Source organism: Canis aureus, chromosome 10 (assembly GCF_053574225.1).
Source record: "Canis aureus isolate CA01 chromosome 10, VMU_Caureus_v.1.0, whole genome shotgun sequence".
Taxonomy (NCBI): domain Eukaryota; kingdom Metazoa; phylum Chordata; class Mammalia; order Carnivora; family Canidae; genus Canis; species Canis aureus.
Window position 1 is genome coordinate 14,769,044 of NC_135620.1, and position 15,434 is coordinate 14,784,477.

Sequence of the window (15,434 nt, forward strand, 5' to 3'; positions counted from 1 at the left end):
CGCCGAAGTTGCGGGGCGGCGGGGCGGCGGGCGAGCCGGGGGAGGCGGCGGCCGCGGCGGGGAGGGGTGCGGAGGGCTGGCGGGCGGGCGGGCGCGACCGCGTCCAGACAATTAGCCCCGGGAGGGAGGGGGTTGGGGCCGGAGGGCGGCGCGGAGGAGGGTCGGGGCCGGCGCGCCGGGGGGCCGCGCTTCCCGCTGGGGCGTGTGGGGCGGGGGGCCGGGGCTTCCCCATGGGGCAGGGCTGTGGCCTCAGCGCACAACTTGAGCGCGGCGCGATCGGGGGTCAGCGGCCTCCGCTGCCTGCTGGGAAGGTGCCGGCGTGTTGTTTATGGCACATGCAGGGGAAGTGACACGCCGAGGCGTCGGCACTCCCGGAGCTCAGCTCCTACCTTTCTTTTCCGCGGGGCGGTGGTGGGGATGTGTGCGTGTGCTCCGGGGCGTGGGCGGTCGGGCCTGTAGTGGGATCCTTCCAGGCCTCCGGGGAGGGGGAAAGTTAAGGGGGGAGACAGACCGAGACCGGGAGTCGGCGTGGGAGATGGCTGCTGCTGCTACAGCGTGCCAGTTAGTTGTGACCCGGTTGTAAGGAGCGTGGAGGCTGGCCAGCCGGCGAGGGACCCCCTTTTAACCTTTTGTTTGCACGTCGACTTGAGTTGGAAAATTAAAAACCTACGGATTTCGAAGAGGTCGAGAAAAGAAGTTGATGTTTGCTCCTTGAGCAGTTCCTAGTGAAATGACACTTGCTGACAGCAAAAGATGTTGAAGTACGTCGAACATCGAACTTGGAACGCTTTTTAAAATTAGAAGTCTTTAGTTTTTCAGTCCGTGCCCCCATGTTTTGGGGAATACATGCTTTCCCTGTAGGGAGAAGTGGAAGAAAAATAAGCACAGGTTGTAAGAATGAGTTAGGGTTCGAAAGACGTAAGGCCGGTTTTGGAGAACATTTTCCACCGAAAATCGGATGTAGTTCGGGACATTGTTCTTACCTTTCTTGGGGGTGGGGCGGAGAGTTCTGGGTAGCAGTCATCTCATGACTGTTTCCAGACTTTGCTTCAGCTGTGTTTTGAGCTCAGATAAAGTACGTTTTGTCTATATTAGCCTTCCTAGTTGCCCACCAGGTGGAAATTGTATCGTATAGGCACTGAAAGAAACCTGCCATCAGACAAACTGTGTGGCTTTGGCATGGCTGCTCTGGAATGTACAGACACCACGGCTTCCAGGGGAGCTTGCATTTCTGGATATGCATCAGGTATTCGTAGTTCGTATTAGGATGGGGGACAGAAAGGTTCATTTTAATGTTGATAGGTCTGAGACTTTGTGGGCGGGACTCAGAAAATGATACTCTTCAGTGCTGCTTTAGTGTGCTCAGTGATGTCTCCCGCCACTCATCAGCTCAAGAATCAGTACATTATGTCATTACTGATATTTTCATTGTTCACTTCCCAGAGCACTGCCTGTTAACAAAATCTCCACGACGGTATTCATTTATTCCTTCAACTAAAAAGACAGGAATTCTAGTCTAGGTGTAGTGTAGTAGCTTTAGCATGTGCAAGGGATGTTTACTCTGTTGTGAGGACGGAAGAGTGGTTAAAATATGAAGATGAATCAGACCCAGCCGTCATCTTAAACGGAGAAGCAGACATGCACTGAAATAGTTGCAACACAAGACACCTGTGGGATTTATTACAGGTGCATGGAAGCCCGGTGTGTGTGTATGTATGCGTGTTTGTGTGTGTGTGTGTGTGTGTGTGTGTGTGAGAGAGAGAGAGAGAGGGGTGAGAGATAGAGACAGAGAGACAGATCTTTTTTGACTGGGGAATTCTGAATTACTTTGGAGTTGGCAACACTCCATTTGGGCATTAAAATATTATAGTGTGCCTAATGGGATTTGGCGTGTGTGTGTGTGTGTGTGTGTGTGTGTATGTACGTGTGTATGTACGTGTGTAGGGAGTTAGTGTTCTAGGCAAAGAAAACAGCTGGAGCACAGGCATGTAGGTTGGGTCTTACCGGGGCGTGTTAGCTGGATACGAGGCTGTGCCAAGGAGGTCTTTGTGAGAGAGGAAGCTGAGAAAATAGGTGGAGATCAGGCCATGGAAGTCCAGAATGCCTTGTATTTAAAAATGAGTCAGTTTGAGGCATAAAGTTCCAAATGTCCAGATGTTATGCTTCGAGGAAGTAGGTAGGCAAGTAAGGATAGTAGGTTCAAGGAAACAAAGTATAACCGAGAAATCAACCTGTTAGCATTTATGCTAATGCAGGAATGTGGAGAAGTTCCTAATCAGCAACAATCCATACCTGGCTTTGTCCTGTTTCTGTACTTGAATTTGAATATGGGTGTGTGTGTGTGGTAATCTGGTCATTGGTTGTATAGGAAATGAATCCGGGTTGTAAAGATGATCCTCCAGAAGAAATGAGAAGCTCTCTATTTCTCTGTAATCCCCTCCATCCCGGCAGTAGGGTAGTTTTCTGGTGTAGTTGATTGATTCAGAGTTTCTTCGAAGGGAACAAGTGGTGGTTCAAGTGTCAGAGGGTTTCCCCAAAGGATATATTTTTAAAATTTATTCATGAGCGACAGAGAGAGAGAGAGAGAGAGAGGCGGAGACACAGGCGGATGGAGAAGCAGGCTCCACACAGGGAGCCCGACGTGGGACTGGATCCCTGGTCTCCAGGATCTAAGCCTCTGAGCCACCCAGGGATCCCGGCAAGGGATACTTCAAACTAAATAGAGGGAATGCTGAAATACTAAACAACAAAACAAAACAAAACACGGGTCATTGGATAATTATATTATTATTAATGTGAGATTCACTACGGATAAAGTGAAATGTAAGGAATCTACCTACAGGGAGGGGAGAATTGACCATAACAGTGGGATCATAAAATGGGAAATGTCCACAGTTCTGGATAATATGTGTAAGGTCTTTAGTTATCTTAAATGTGAAATGACCCTAAAATCATTTAATCCTAAACTTTATCGCTACCAAAGAAGTACTCCGAGAGATACCGCCCTCACGGTAACAGTGGTCATGTCCGTGTGGACTCACATTACAAGGAAGATTGCGTGATGGATTTTGCCAACTATTCCCCTGTAGGTGTTCAAAAAGGATTTCCGTAACAGATTTTGTATTATGGTGAACCTTCCAATGACAGCACTAATACCTGTTAAAATCTATTAAGTGCCTGCTTTCTTGTTGTTTTTTAAGAGGTTTTATTTATTCATGAGAGAACAGAGAGAGAGGCCGAATCATAGGCACAAGGAGAAGCTGGCTCTGTGTGGGGAGCCCAGGGCGGGACTTGATCCCAAGGCCTCGGGATCAGGCCTTGAGGGAAAGGCAGACATTCAAGTACTGAGCCACCCAGGCGTCCCGTAGCGGGGTATATTTTTAAATCATTATTTTTTTTGCCCCCGACTTCAGTGTTTAAGACTCTGAAGTTATCTGTTTTTTGTTTTTGTTTTTTGTTTTCCTGATCTTCCGTTCTCTTCCTCTTTCGCGTTTTCCCGAGGTTGGCACTTTGTGATATTGATTCGTAGTGTTCGTATGTGTTTGGGTGTTGGTTCTTCAAGATGGACCTTTTTTGGAAATGACCATTTGGTGGATATCTGTAGCTCTTTAATTGTAGAGATTCCATAGGAACGACAGTATGGTTCTACGTGACTAAAGACACCTCAGCGTATCCTTTCGTGTTGATCAACAGGTCAGAACCGTGTTGGGGTTTCACGTTGTGTAGAAATCAAGTGTGTATTATCCATGAATGTGAAGTGACTTTGGAGAGGTACTGCATTACTCAGGAAATACGAAGTGAGAGAGGTCGGAAGACAGATAAGGTCTACAGACACATGAGAGGCTGCTAATAGACACTTTTTTTCTTTTTTCTTTTCTCGCTGCCTTCTTAAAGCTGGGATTTAGAAATCATAAGTGTATCCTAAATTGTAGGTTTTCCTACTATTATTGAGGTGAATAGTGATTTGTTCTTAAACTATCGTAGGTGCTTGGTTACATTATACTCTGCCCTGCTGCTCCCTGCCCATCATCTTTGTAATGAGAAAGGATTCTTAACGATCTTGAAGTGTTTATGGATTTGGTAGAGAAGACAGCCCCTTTGGACGTTTTCTGGACTAATAATAGATCATACAGTTATAATTTAATTTGACGCAAGTCTATAGTTGAGTTCTATCCGCATATGCCTAAATCTACATCCACGTATTTTATCGCTTTCAGTGCAATTTAGTAAAATCTTTGATACTCTTTTTCCTAGGATACCTATGAGTCGTTGGAGGGGTGATCGGTGGGTAGAATAAAGAGTGACTCTTGAGAACAGAATACCTTAGGAGATTCTGTTTAACTCACCTGTTCACCCACTGAAAAGATTGATACTCTTCCTTCATTTACTGGTTTATGCGCATGCTATATTAAGTTGCAGTAGACCACTCTCTAGTTTGTGTTTGAATTTTTATTCCCTTTTGTTATATTATGCTTACAAAAGTTATTTGTGTTTGCCCCCAACAAGTTGTTGGTACTTGGTGTTGTAATCACACAGTTTGACGAAACGTTCAGTGCACTATGGATGCAAAAAGTCATTTGTCTAAGAACCTCAGGCTCTTTTGGAAACAGGTGAGTACATCCAGTAAATTATAGTTAAAATAAGTGTGGGTGAGATAATTTAAAATAATGAGGGGAACCCTCATTGAATCCTAAATACCAAAAAACATTCTGCAGTAAGATGCTTTTCAGTTTTACGGATGTCTTTCCCTGTTTAACTGACATGAAAAGTCATAGGCGATGTTCGATAGGTGTGGTTTTTGCAAGAAGGACAGATTTGTGATCTGTAGACCCATTCGTTAATAAAAGGACTTGGTCTTGCATTAAAAGATTGTTTTGGGATTGTACATTTTTTTATGTTTAGGTTGCAATAAAATGTTTAAGATATGTAGATTTGTTACATGTTCTTTCTGAGTTTTCTTCTTTTAAGAGTTTTAAAATTTATTTGAAACAGAGGGAGAATGAGGGAGCAGGGGGAGTGGTGGAGGGAGAGGGGGATAGAGAATCTCAAGTGGACTCAATGCTGAGTGCAGAGCCGGATGTGGGGCTGGATCTCACAAGGCTGAGATCATGACCTGAGCTGAATCCCAGAGCCAGAGGCCTACCTGACTGAGCCACCCTGGTGCCCCAATGATTCCCCTTTTAAACCGCCTTGGGAACTCTTGGTTAATTATATCTTAAAAGAGAGTATCTGTTTCTAAAATACCATCTATTTTAATATTCTGTCTTAGAGATTGATTTACTAGTGTCTTCTTATAAAAAAGGAAATAAATTCTGGTATTCCTGACTGTATTCATTGCTACCTTAGGGTGAATTGTTCCACTGTCTTGTCAGATGAGTAACCTCTGGTTCTCACAAATTTTCCTGCATGGCCCCTGATATGATTTTGTATTTTACCTTTCAGTTTTTACATAGAGGGGATCCTTCTTAGACTGCCAGCATCTCCTCAACCTGAGTAGGGGCTGCTGGAGTGCATTGGCAGAGGAAATTGTCCCTTGGAAGAGGAAATGCCATACTCTTGATGTGTACCAGGAGCATTTGGGCTTGGTGCAAGGCATGCTGGTCTAACAGCTTAGAGGAGCTGCCCTCTTGTCTTGCCTAGCTCAGCTAGAGCGAAAAGGAAAACTTTTAGAACTTTTAGGTATAGGAAAGGAGGTCCAGGTTGGCGAGGGAAAGCTAGGTAGGGTGTACTATTTATCTTGGTGTCACTGTATTTTAATGCCTGAAATGGCAGTAGTTTCTGGTATGGAACAGTGAAATATTTATGTAGGACTAGTTTTTCAGAGCTTTGCTCTGCCTTTCTGTGATTTTTTTTTCCTTTTTTTTTTTTGTTTTTGGCTGTGCTCTCCTCTTTGTGTTGGATTCATCCTCAGACTGGTAGCAAGATCACATCTAGACATGCATTGGCCAGGAAATGTTTTGCACAAGCTTACCAGCATACTTTTCCTTTCATGTTTTATTGACCAGAATTAGGTCATGTGTACTCCCTAACCAGTCATGACAAGGGGAATAGGGTTATCATGGTTGATTTCTGTTAATCAGGATATGTCCCCTGCAGTTGGGGATGGAGTCACATTTTCCCGAGTCACATTGTGGCGGGAGGATATGTTAAAAAATTGTGGGAAGGAAGAATTTGGGGGAAATGGATGTTATTAGAAAGGCAGTCAATAGTGACCACTACATCTACTTGTTTTGAGAATGAAAATAAATAATGCACGTAAATGCACTTTGAACTTTAAAGGTTTGTACAGACGTAGCAGATGAAAGATTAGAAAGCTGTCTCTATATTGCTCTCTCTTAAATATGCTCAGGTATGAATCTTTTAGCATCTGAAACACTGTTAGTTTTCCTATTGACTGAGTTTGGGTCATAAAATCAGTTATCCAAGTTGTGAGATTCTATCTTTTTTCCCATGAAACTCATAAAGGTATTGTAACTTTAAATTAAAAATTTGTACCTGTGAACTTGCTGTAATTTTTTTCTGAGCTGCTGCCCTCTCTCCTTTCCAAAAATTAGCCACGCCTTGGCTGTCATCAGACTTCTTTCTTCTTTACCCTTAGAGGACAGTGAGTGAGTTTAGGAAATGGGAATTTGTCGGTCAGAGGGAGTTTATTTTGAACCATGGAATCCTAGTGAGATAGGAGGAAAGGAGAGTTTTTACTTATTTTAAGAGAAGCAAAAAAATTGGTGGAGGAATGGGCGGACAGGGGAGAATCATAGAATTTTGGAATTGAAGTGAAATGAATCATGGGAAGGTTGAGTGAAAGGCTCATGTCACACACCTGGTGGGTAGACTCTCCTCTTCTAATTGCTGGTCTGATGCTCTTCCTGACCCAAAGAGGTGGGAGGCCATGAAGAGATTGGTTTGCTTTGCAGTTTTGCTTAGGATCATGGGCTAATTCTATAAAATTGTCAGCCAACTGTCATTAGTACAGTTATATATTTCCAGGCTCTGGAAAATTTTAGCTAGAGTTTTTTGTTTTATTTTAAGTTAAGCAAACAAATGGAGAGATTTTTTAATCTTCCCTCAAGCACAGCAACACACACACACACACACACACACACACACACACACACAAGTAACCTCAAACGTGGCCTGCTGAAATGAAAATGCCGAAGCAGAATAAGTGCTTGGAACAGTTTATGTATGTTTCAGTTCAAGGAAGTTGTTATCTTAACGATTTCTCTGCCTGTACTATATGTAAAGAATGCGTGTGTGTGTGTGTGTGTGTGTGTACACACATATCTCAATATATATGTATAATACACACAGGATTTTAGCTGTTTTAATTCTTTCAATTGTAATTGTTGTAGTTCTACGTATATAGAATAAATCCATCTGTCTTCTGCAAGGATGGTTTGTTAATGATAGTTTTTTATAAATGGTAAGATTCGGGATGATTTTTGTTTTTACACTTTTTATGCTTCTCTATTATTTTTACTGTCAGGAAACATAGTAATTTTGTTTTTTTTTTTTTTTTTAAAGCAGGAGGAAAAAAACAACCTAGGCGGGGTGTTTTCTGCCAATTTCGATTTGAACATACAATTCTTTTGTTTCTAAAGGCATACCTTTAAAGTATGCCTGGAATGCAGTGCTACTTTGTAATTGTGTTTACTTTTAGAATGCACTTATTAAAATTATTTACCTTGAAATTTTAAATTAAAATTGGCCATATGATACTTTTTTTTTTTCTAAATCAGTCCCAATCTTTTTTATTTTTTTATTTTTTTATTTTATTTATTCATGATAGGCACACAGTGAGAGAGAGGGAGAGAGGCAGAGACATAGGCAGAGGGAGAAGCAGGCTCCATGCACCGGGAGCCTGACGTGGGATTCGATCCCGGGTCTCCAGGATCGCGCCCTGGGCCAAAGGCAGGCGCCAAACTGCTGCGCCACCCAGGGATCCCATATGATACCTTTTGATACAAGTGTACTGTATAAAAGTAGTAGACTTCTGAATGTTTTGTAGTCACTAATTGTGTTACCTGTTTTTAAAACTTGTTTGGTTTTGCCTTCAGGTGGTATACTTGGCCGTGTATTAGAGGACGCTGTATTAGACTCAAAGTTGTCGTCAGAGTTTCCTTTAGTAAAAAAGGAAGCGAAAAAATTTTTTTCCCTTACAGCCAGTCTGTGTCATGTTTATTTTCTTTTTTTTGTGAAATACTTATTTTGTATTCTAGCAATGAATACTTTGAAATGGCGGGCAAATATAGTAGATAGTGTCAAAGGTAGAGAAGAGAGAAAATTCCTGATATTCCTCATTTTATGATGTGCAAATATATGGGTACAAGGCTTTTTTTTTTTTTTTTTTTAAAGATTTTATTTATTTATTCGTGAGAGACAGAAAGAGAGAGAGGCAGAGACAGGGACAGAGGGAGAAGCAGGCTCCATGCGGGGAGCCCAATGTGGGACTCGATCCCAGGTCTCCAGGATCATGCCATGTGCTAATGGCGGCGCTAAACCACTGAGCCACCTGGGCTGCCCTACAGGGCTTTTTAATAAAATCCTTATTTGAATTGTAGACATAACCCAATATTGTTTTGGAGGTGAAACTAGTAGATGTCAGTTGTTGGTGACATTTAAAAAATTGGTATTTGTAGATGCATATTTTTATAAGACGTTATCTTATATTGTTTTGTTCTAGAGATCTCAAAACGATGAGTTGAGTAAAAAAAAAAGTATACATCTTAAAGATGTGGTCTTAGAATGTCAATTTTTATTTAAAAATATAGTAGATTTTTTACTGAGTTTTTTTCTGTCATATGAATGTCCAGACATATTGTAACTCATATTCCTTTATTTATTTATTTATTTATTTAATTAATTTATTCATTTTAAGATTCTATGTATTTATTCATGACAGACACAGAGAGAGAGAGGCAGAGACACAGGCAGAGGGAGAAGAGGGTCCATGCAGGGAGCCAGATGCGGGATTCGATCCTGGGTCTCCAGGATCACACCCTGGGCTGAAGGCGGTGCTAAACCGCAGAGCCACCTGGGATGGCCCTTTGAGTACTTTCTGATGATCTGTTAAAAGTTGGTAACTGAGGGCAGCCCGGGTGGCTCAGTGGTTTAGCGCCACCTTCAGCTCAGGGTGTGATCCTGGAGACCTGGAATCTAGACCTGGGATCGAGATCCGGGATCGAGTCCCAGGTCGGGCTCCCTGCAAGGAGCCTGCTTGTCCCTCTGCCTCTCTCTCTCTCTGTGTCTCATGAATAAATAAAATAAAATCTTAAAAAGCAAAAGAAAGTTGGTAACTGAGTGTATATTATATATGTTTGTTGTGTGATCTGCTGTTTATCCACATTCTAGTTACCAACCACTGATGAAGTTGTTTTTGAAGACGGATCGAAAAATAAAATTGTGAGAATTGGGAATGAGAATGTGAGATAAGTCAAAATGTTTTTTACTATATGCACTTGTTTAAAATCTTCCAATACAAAATTAGTAAATTTTTTTCTGTGGTAGAGTAAATGAGGACAGAAATTGATAATTTTAAAGATAATTCTCCCAGTACTTGCTGTAGGGCTGGAAGTGCTACCACTGACTAAAAATAAGAGAAAAGTGTTTGTGGAGAAGGCAGTAGGTACCAGTGGTTCTTAGCCCTGACTTCACATTAACATTTTCTGGGGACCTTAACAAACATGATGGATACTGGGACTCTATCTCTTGCTAATTGATATATGAATCTGGGGATGAGGCTGGGGCATTGATATCTTTTAGGGTTTTCTACTGGTGATTCCAGTGTGTTGCAGGGTTGAAAATGATTGCTTCTTCTCTTTCTACACATCTCTTAGCTTTTAACTTTGAAGTTCTCTTTTTTAATTGGGATAGGAGTGTAAAAGTGAGACAAGAAATGCGCAGGAAACATTTGCAAGAAGACCGGGTTAATGAAGTGACTTCTCTTTATAGTTTTGTACCCAGAATCCTTAGTTAATGCCACTATATTCATTGCTTATTAGCAGTTTTTGCTACAGATAGCACCAAAATGAGAGGAATTTTGAAGTTTGGAATATTCGTTCAAGGCACATTTATCAAGAATAAATTAAGCATCATCTCAGATGCCTCTGAAAATCTTACGAAGCCTAAGTGATAAAAACAGTTGTATCTTTAAAGTTACATAAACTGTAAGAGTGCAAGAATTGTTGCTATTCAAAAATTTATTAGTCTTAAATGTATAGTACTTATCATATTTATAACATACTGAATGAGTTCAGTATGTTAAATTTCACTTAAAAAATGTTTACATGGTGACAAAATCGGGTTTGGCACTTCCTCTGTAAATTTCAAGGATTAGACTTTTATAATCTGCCCTGGCAGGACAATTTGGGGTAAAGAAATTTAAGAGTGGTTAGAATGTAGATGACATGTTCTATGTGAACTTGGAGAAGACTTGTAGAATTATTTTGTGTTCACTGAAAATGCCCCAAGAAAATCAGCACATGATAATCATTTTTTTTTTTTTTAAGGAGGAGGAAAAAGATAGAACCTTGATAATGAGGCTTCCAGTAACACTTTGCACACACAGTCATTGAATACTAGGTACTATTCTATAGGACTGTAATTCCTTATCAGCAATTCTAACATCCAGAATGCTCTGGAAACCAAAAATATTTTCTTGTATGTTTGGCGCAGATTGTTTTTGTTTTTGTTTTTTTTCATAAAACTTGTCCTGAACTGTTGTGTATTTCATGGATTTGTAGGTTTCACTGCAGAAAATAGTAAATGTTTGATTATAATGTACTGTTGCAGACTTCTGTGTGTCATCCCAGCCTTTTTATGCATACGATATGTGTTTCATACACACTGTATCACCTGTCAAAAATCCTCTACAGTTCAGGATTCCAAAACATGTTTGCCTGCAAGAACTTTGGAAAAGGGCCTGTGGAACTGCATTGATTTGCTTCTACTTGTGTCTTCATAGAAACTACTCACATATTATGCCTCTGAAATGGTGTTTCAGTAAGATGCTAGTAAATTTCTTGAGCTTGTTTTCTCTTGTAAATACATACATACCAAGAGGCACTTTATTTTAATGTGTGTTTGTTTAACAGTTGTTGAAATCTTTTCTGTTTTTTTGGCATTATTAACCCTGGTCCTGTGGGCCCCAGTGTGGTCCCAGGAGCATCGTGTAATTAGGATGCTTGGGATGGAAAATGTTTCGGGTAACTGGTGTAGCCGAGTATTCATCACACACTCTGTTTAGTCCTTGGGTTATATAATTTTACCTCTGCACATGGGAACTTCATCCCAAAGCACCTGCAGGCAGTCCTCTTTTTACATATCTTGGCTTCCTTTTTCATAACAGAAAGAAGCAAGGGTGTGGTTGTATGTCTCTGTTTTAGTTTCCTTAAACTTGCTTAATTTGTTTTTAAGACTTCACTGCAAAATATCTATATACTTAACTGACTCCCCCCCTTCCCCGCCCATCTTTTCTGGTTGTTTTTCTTTTCTCCTTTTATTACCACCCCCCCCCCCAAAAAAAAAAAAAAACAAAACCCTTTAAAATACTATTTCTAAACAAGGGAAGTTCATGATTTGGTATTCTGAGTCAGAAAAAAATGCCCTGCTGGTGGAAAAGGTGACAGATTAATCTGTATATTCTGTTATTTCCCTGAAGAGGGCCTTACTATAGAGGAGTGTTTATTGATTGTACTCTTTGGTAGTGTTCTGTGTACGTGGTCTTTGCTTCCTTATCCTCCCTAAACACTGAGGGGTCATGAGGTGGTAAGCACTGTGGTGCTTATTTTTCAGTTGTGTTTTTAGGTTTTACTTATTTATTTGACAGAAAGAGCACAAGCAAGGGAGCAGCGGGCAGAGGGAGAGGGAGAAGCAGACTCCTCGCAGAGCAGGGAGCTCGATGGGAGATTCGATCCCAGGAGCCTTGGGATCATGACCTGAGCCAAAGGCAGACGCTTAACCGATTGTGACACCAGGCAACCTTGGGTGTATTTTTTAATTCACCAAGATAGTAGGCATTTCACAATGCAGATACTAATGGTAGATTTAGAGCTTACATAGTTAGGGTATGTGCACTTGCTGTGTGCTCTGAAAGAAGTGTAATTCTCTTGTATATATCGTATTTTATATTCTTGTTTAAGCTGTGTGATGTCAGAGATTGTGATTGTCTTGTGTGCCATTTCATTTCCTGTGTTTGGCACGTGATAGGCCTCTCCTGATTACTTGTGTGTTGGATGAATGGATTAATCATTTCATCTTTTTTATTAGGGAGAATTAACATGGAAGAACCTTGATTAAGTGCCTCCTGAGGCGCTGTGCTCACTCCAAACCAATTTAGTGTGTATGTATGAGATATCTCAAACAAATAAATTGGTCCTACTTTATTTATTTAGTTTTTAAATTTTATTTATTTATTTATAGACACAGAGAGAGAGAGAGGCAGAGACACAGGCAGAGGGAGAAGCGGACTCCATGCAGGGAGCCCGATGTGGGACTGGATCCCGGGTTCCCAGGGTCACACCCCAGGCTGTAGGCGGCGCCAAATTGCAGAGCCCCCGGGGCTGCCCCAATTGGTCCTACCTTAAATAAAGTCATAAACACAAGCATCTGACTTAGTTACTCAGGATTAAAAGTAGAGAGATACTTTATAGAAAGGTTTTCTTTTTTTAAATGAAATTGAAGTTAAAATTAAATGCTTTTATGGGTTAGCCAGAAAATTTAAAGGAATTATTCAATATTTTTGGCGTTTCAATTATGATTTTGTTGTAAGTTTTTTTTGTATTAGATACAATTTTTTTCTTTTTCCTGCTTTTAAATTTTTGCACGCTAAAATTTGTTCCCCTTACTATCAGTGCATGGAACAATTCCATTAGCTCCAAAAATGTCCCTCCTGCTGCCTCTTTGTACTCATCCCCTTCTTCCACTCCCAGCCCCTAGCAATCCCTGATCTGTTGTTCTCAGTTTCTGTAATTTTTCCTTTTTCAGAATAGCATATAGATTGAACTCCGTGTTATGTAGCCTTTTTGAATCTAGCTTCTTCCCTGTTGTGTAGGGTGTTTGAGATTCATCCCTGCTGAAGGATGTGTTGGTTGTTTGTTTTTGATACTGAGCGGTATTCCATTATTTGGATGTACCTCAGCATGTTTATCCATTCACCACTTGAAGCATTTGTTTCCAGTTTTTGGCAATCAGGAATAAAGCTACCCCAAACGTTTGTGTGCAGTTGTTTTTTCTTTCTGGTGAATTTAAGGTTTCATTTCACTTGCTAATAAGTTCCTAGGATTGGAATTGTTGGGTCAGATGGTAAATGTTTAAGTAATTTTTTTTAAAAAAAGATTTTCTTTATTTATTCATGAGAGAGAGACACAGAGAGAGAGAGTCACAGATGCAGGCAGAGGGAGAAGCAGGCTCCATGCAGGGAGCCCGTTGTGGGACTCGATTCTGGGTCTCCAGGATCACACCCTGGGCTGAAGGCGGCACTAAACCGCTGAGCCACCGGGGCTGTCCGATAAATGTTTAATTTTATGAGAAAGTGCAAATTTTTCCTAAGCAGCTGTATGCCATTTTTCATTCCCACTAGCAATGTAGAAGAGTTCTGCTAATAAGCAATTCCTGGAGAAAAAAAGAAAGAAAAGCAATTCCTGATATTTAAATTTGCTATATTGAATTACTTTTAATAAGTAGCTTGTCAATTTGGTTGCACACCAAAATAACATGACAGTAATATGAATTCTGAACATGATATTTTCATTGTTGTAGACACCTATCAGATAGAGTGTGATTCAGGAGAGCCTCAGTTTTTAGGGAATGCAGTGTTTGTTATGTTTTGGAGCTCTTTCTTGCTCAGATGAGTAAGATCTGTTGGAAAAACTAGGCCTTGGGTTGGGTGTTGAGTTGCTTAAGCTTCTGACTCTTGATTTTGGCTCAGGTCATGATCACAGTGCTGTGAGATCGAGCCCCATCTCAGTTGGGTTCCGCACTCAGTTTGGAATCTGATTAAGACTCTCCCTCTCCCTCTGCGCCCTCCTCAAATAAGTCTTAAAAAAAAAAAAAAAAAAGAAAAAAGAAAGGCCTTAACCCTGGTGCTTATATTGGGAAGTAAAATGTCTTTCAATTTTGTTTTTTTGTCTTCAGGCTACAGCACTTACATTGGAGAACGATTCTCTTTGATCTGGGCAGGATGAAATCCTTAGTCTGGAGAAGTGGTAGTTTAATCTTCACTATCACTTGTTGCATCTTTCATGCTAGATTTTTATGGATGTCAACTTGGTTATTGATGACTATGTCATTTACAATATTAATAAGTTCTTTCTGTGATGAAAATTGACAATATTAGCTTCCTAAATAAAATTCTCAAATGTGATACTCTTGAACGAACCTTTAATTATGTGACCTTTGCCTACACTAGATGGTTATTTGTAAACATATATTTTTACAAATTAGAAAGTTAGCACTCTAGTGTGGAAGAAAAAATAGAAGTTCATTATGAGCACTATGTATGAAGCAGCTACTGACTTTTCTGAAGTCCTTTCTCATTTATCTGGCATTATCAGTCAATGATCTGTTAGATAAATTTGAAGACTGAATTTATCCTAAAATATCTTACTTTACTGTTTTTTAAAATGTTTTACTTTTTATTCCTCTCAGTATTTTTTAAGCATATTTAGATCTTGCTGAGTCAGTGTTCCCCTTCAGCACAACATTTATAAAGTGTGCTGTGCTGCATAGACTATCTGAATTTATCCAGGTGTATAAGATTGTCTTCTTTGTTCTCTGTCATATTTTTACTAGTCACTTCTATTGTTCCCTCTGTGTTTGATTTCCTAATAATAAGCTTAATAAATTATTTGAGATTAAAGTAAAAGATAGTTTAGGAGCTCTTTTTGTTTAATGAGCAGAATATGCCTTTTGTGACCTCTTTTATTTTTAATTTTTATTTTTTTTATTTTTTTTTTGATTTGAGATTTACTTTTTTTTTATTGATTTTAACTTTTTTTTATTGGAGTTCAATTTGCCAACATATAGCATAACACCCAGTGCTCATCCCGTCAAGTGCCCCCCTCAGTGCCCGTCACCCAGTGGGACCTCTTAGTACATTTTTTCCTTCCCGTTCATAGCTATGTTTTGTAGAGTAGAAACTACAGTATAAATGACCTTTGATTCATGAGGTATTATTCTACTTGTAATATCTCTTAGATCTATAAATTGCCTGCCTGTCCATACCTTTTTCTTTCCTTCTTTCCTTGAGAAAGACATGATCTGGGCAGCCCGGGTGGCTCATGGGTTTTAGTGCTGCCTTTGGCCCAGGGCGTGATCCTGGAGACCTGGGATCGAGTCACACGTCATGCTCCCTGCATGGAGCCTGCTTCTCCCTCTGCCTGTGTCTCTGCCTCTCTCTCTCTCTCTGTGTGTGTTCTCTCACAAATAAATAAATA

At 40.4% G+C, this 15,434-nt stretch overlaps 1 protein-coding gene across 15 annotated transcripts in view; it reads left to right on the top strand.

Annotated features, from left to right (window-relative positions):
• The window catches only part of CSNK1G3 (casein kinase 1 gamma 3), a 107,619-nt gene that overhangs the window by 723 nt on the left and 91,462 nt on the right, over positions 1–15,434 (top strand). The window contains exon 1 of one of the 15 annotated variants that reach the window (XM_077911440.1): positions 259–761. The exons of 12 other annotated variants lie outside the window; for them this stretch is intronic. The gene's annotated coding sequence lies outside the window, so the exon portion shown is untranslated. 2 more of the 15 variants (XM_077911437.1, XM_077911439.1) reach the window with 2 other exon arrangements.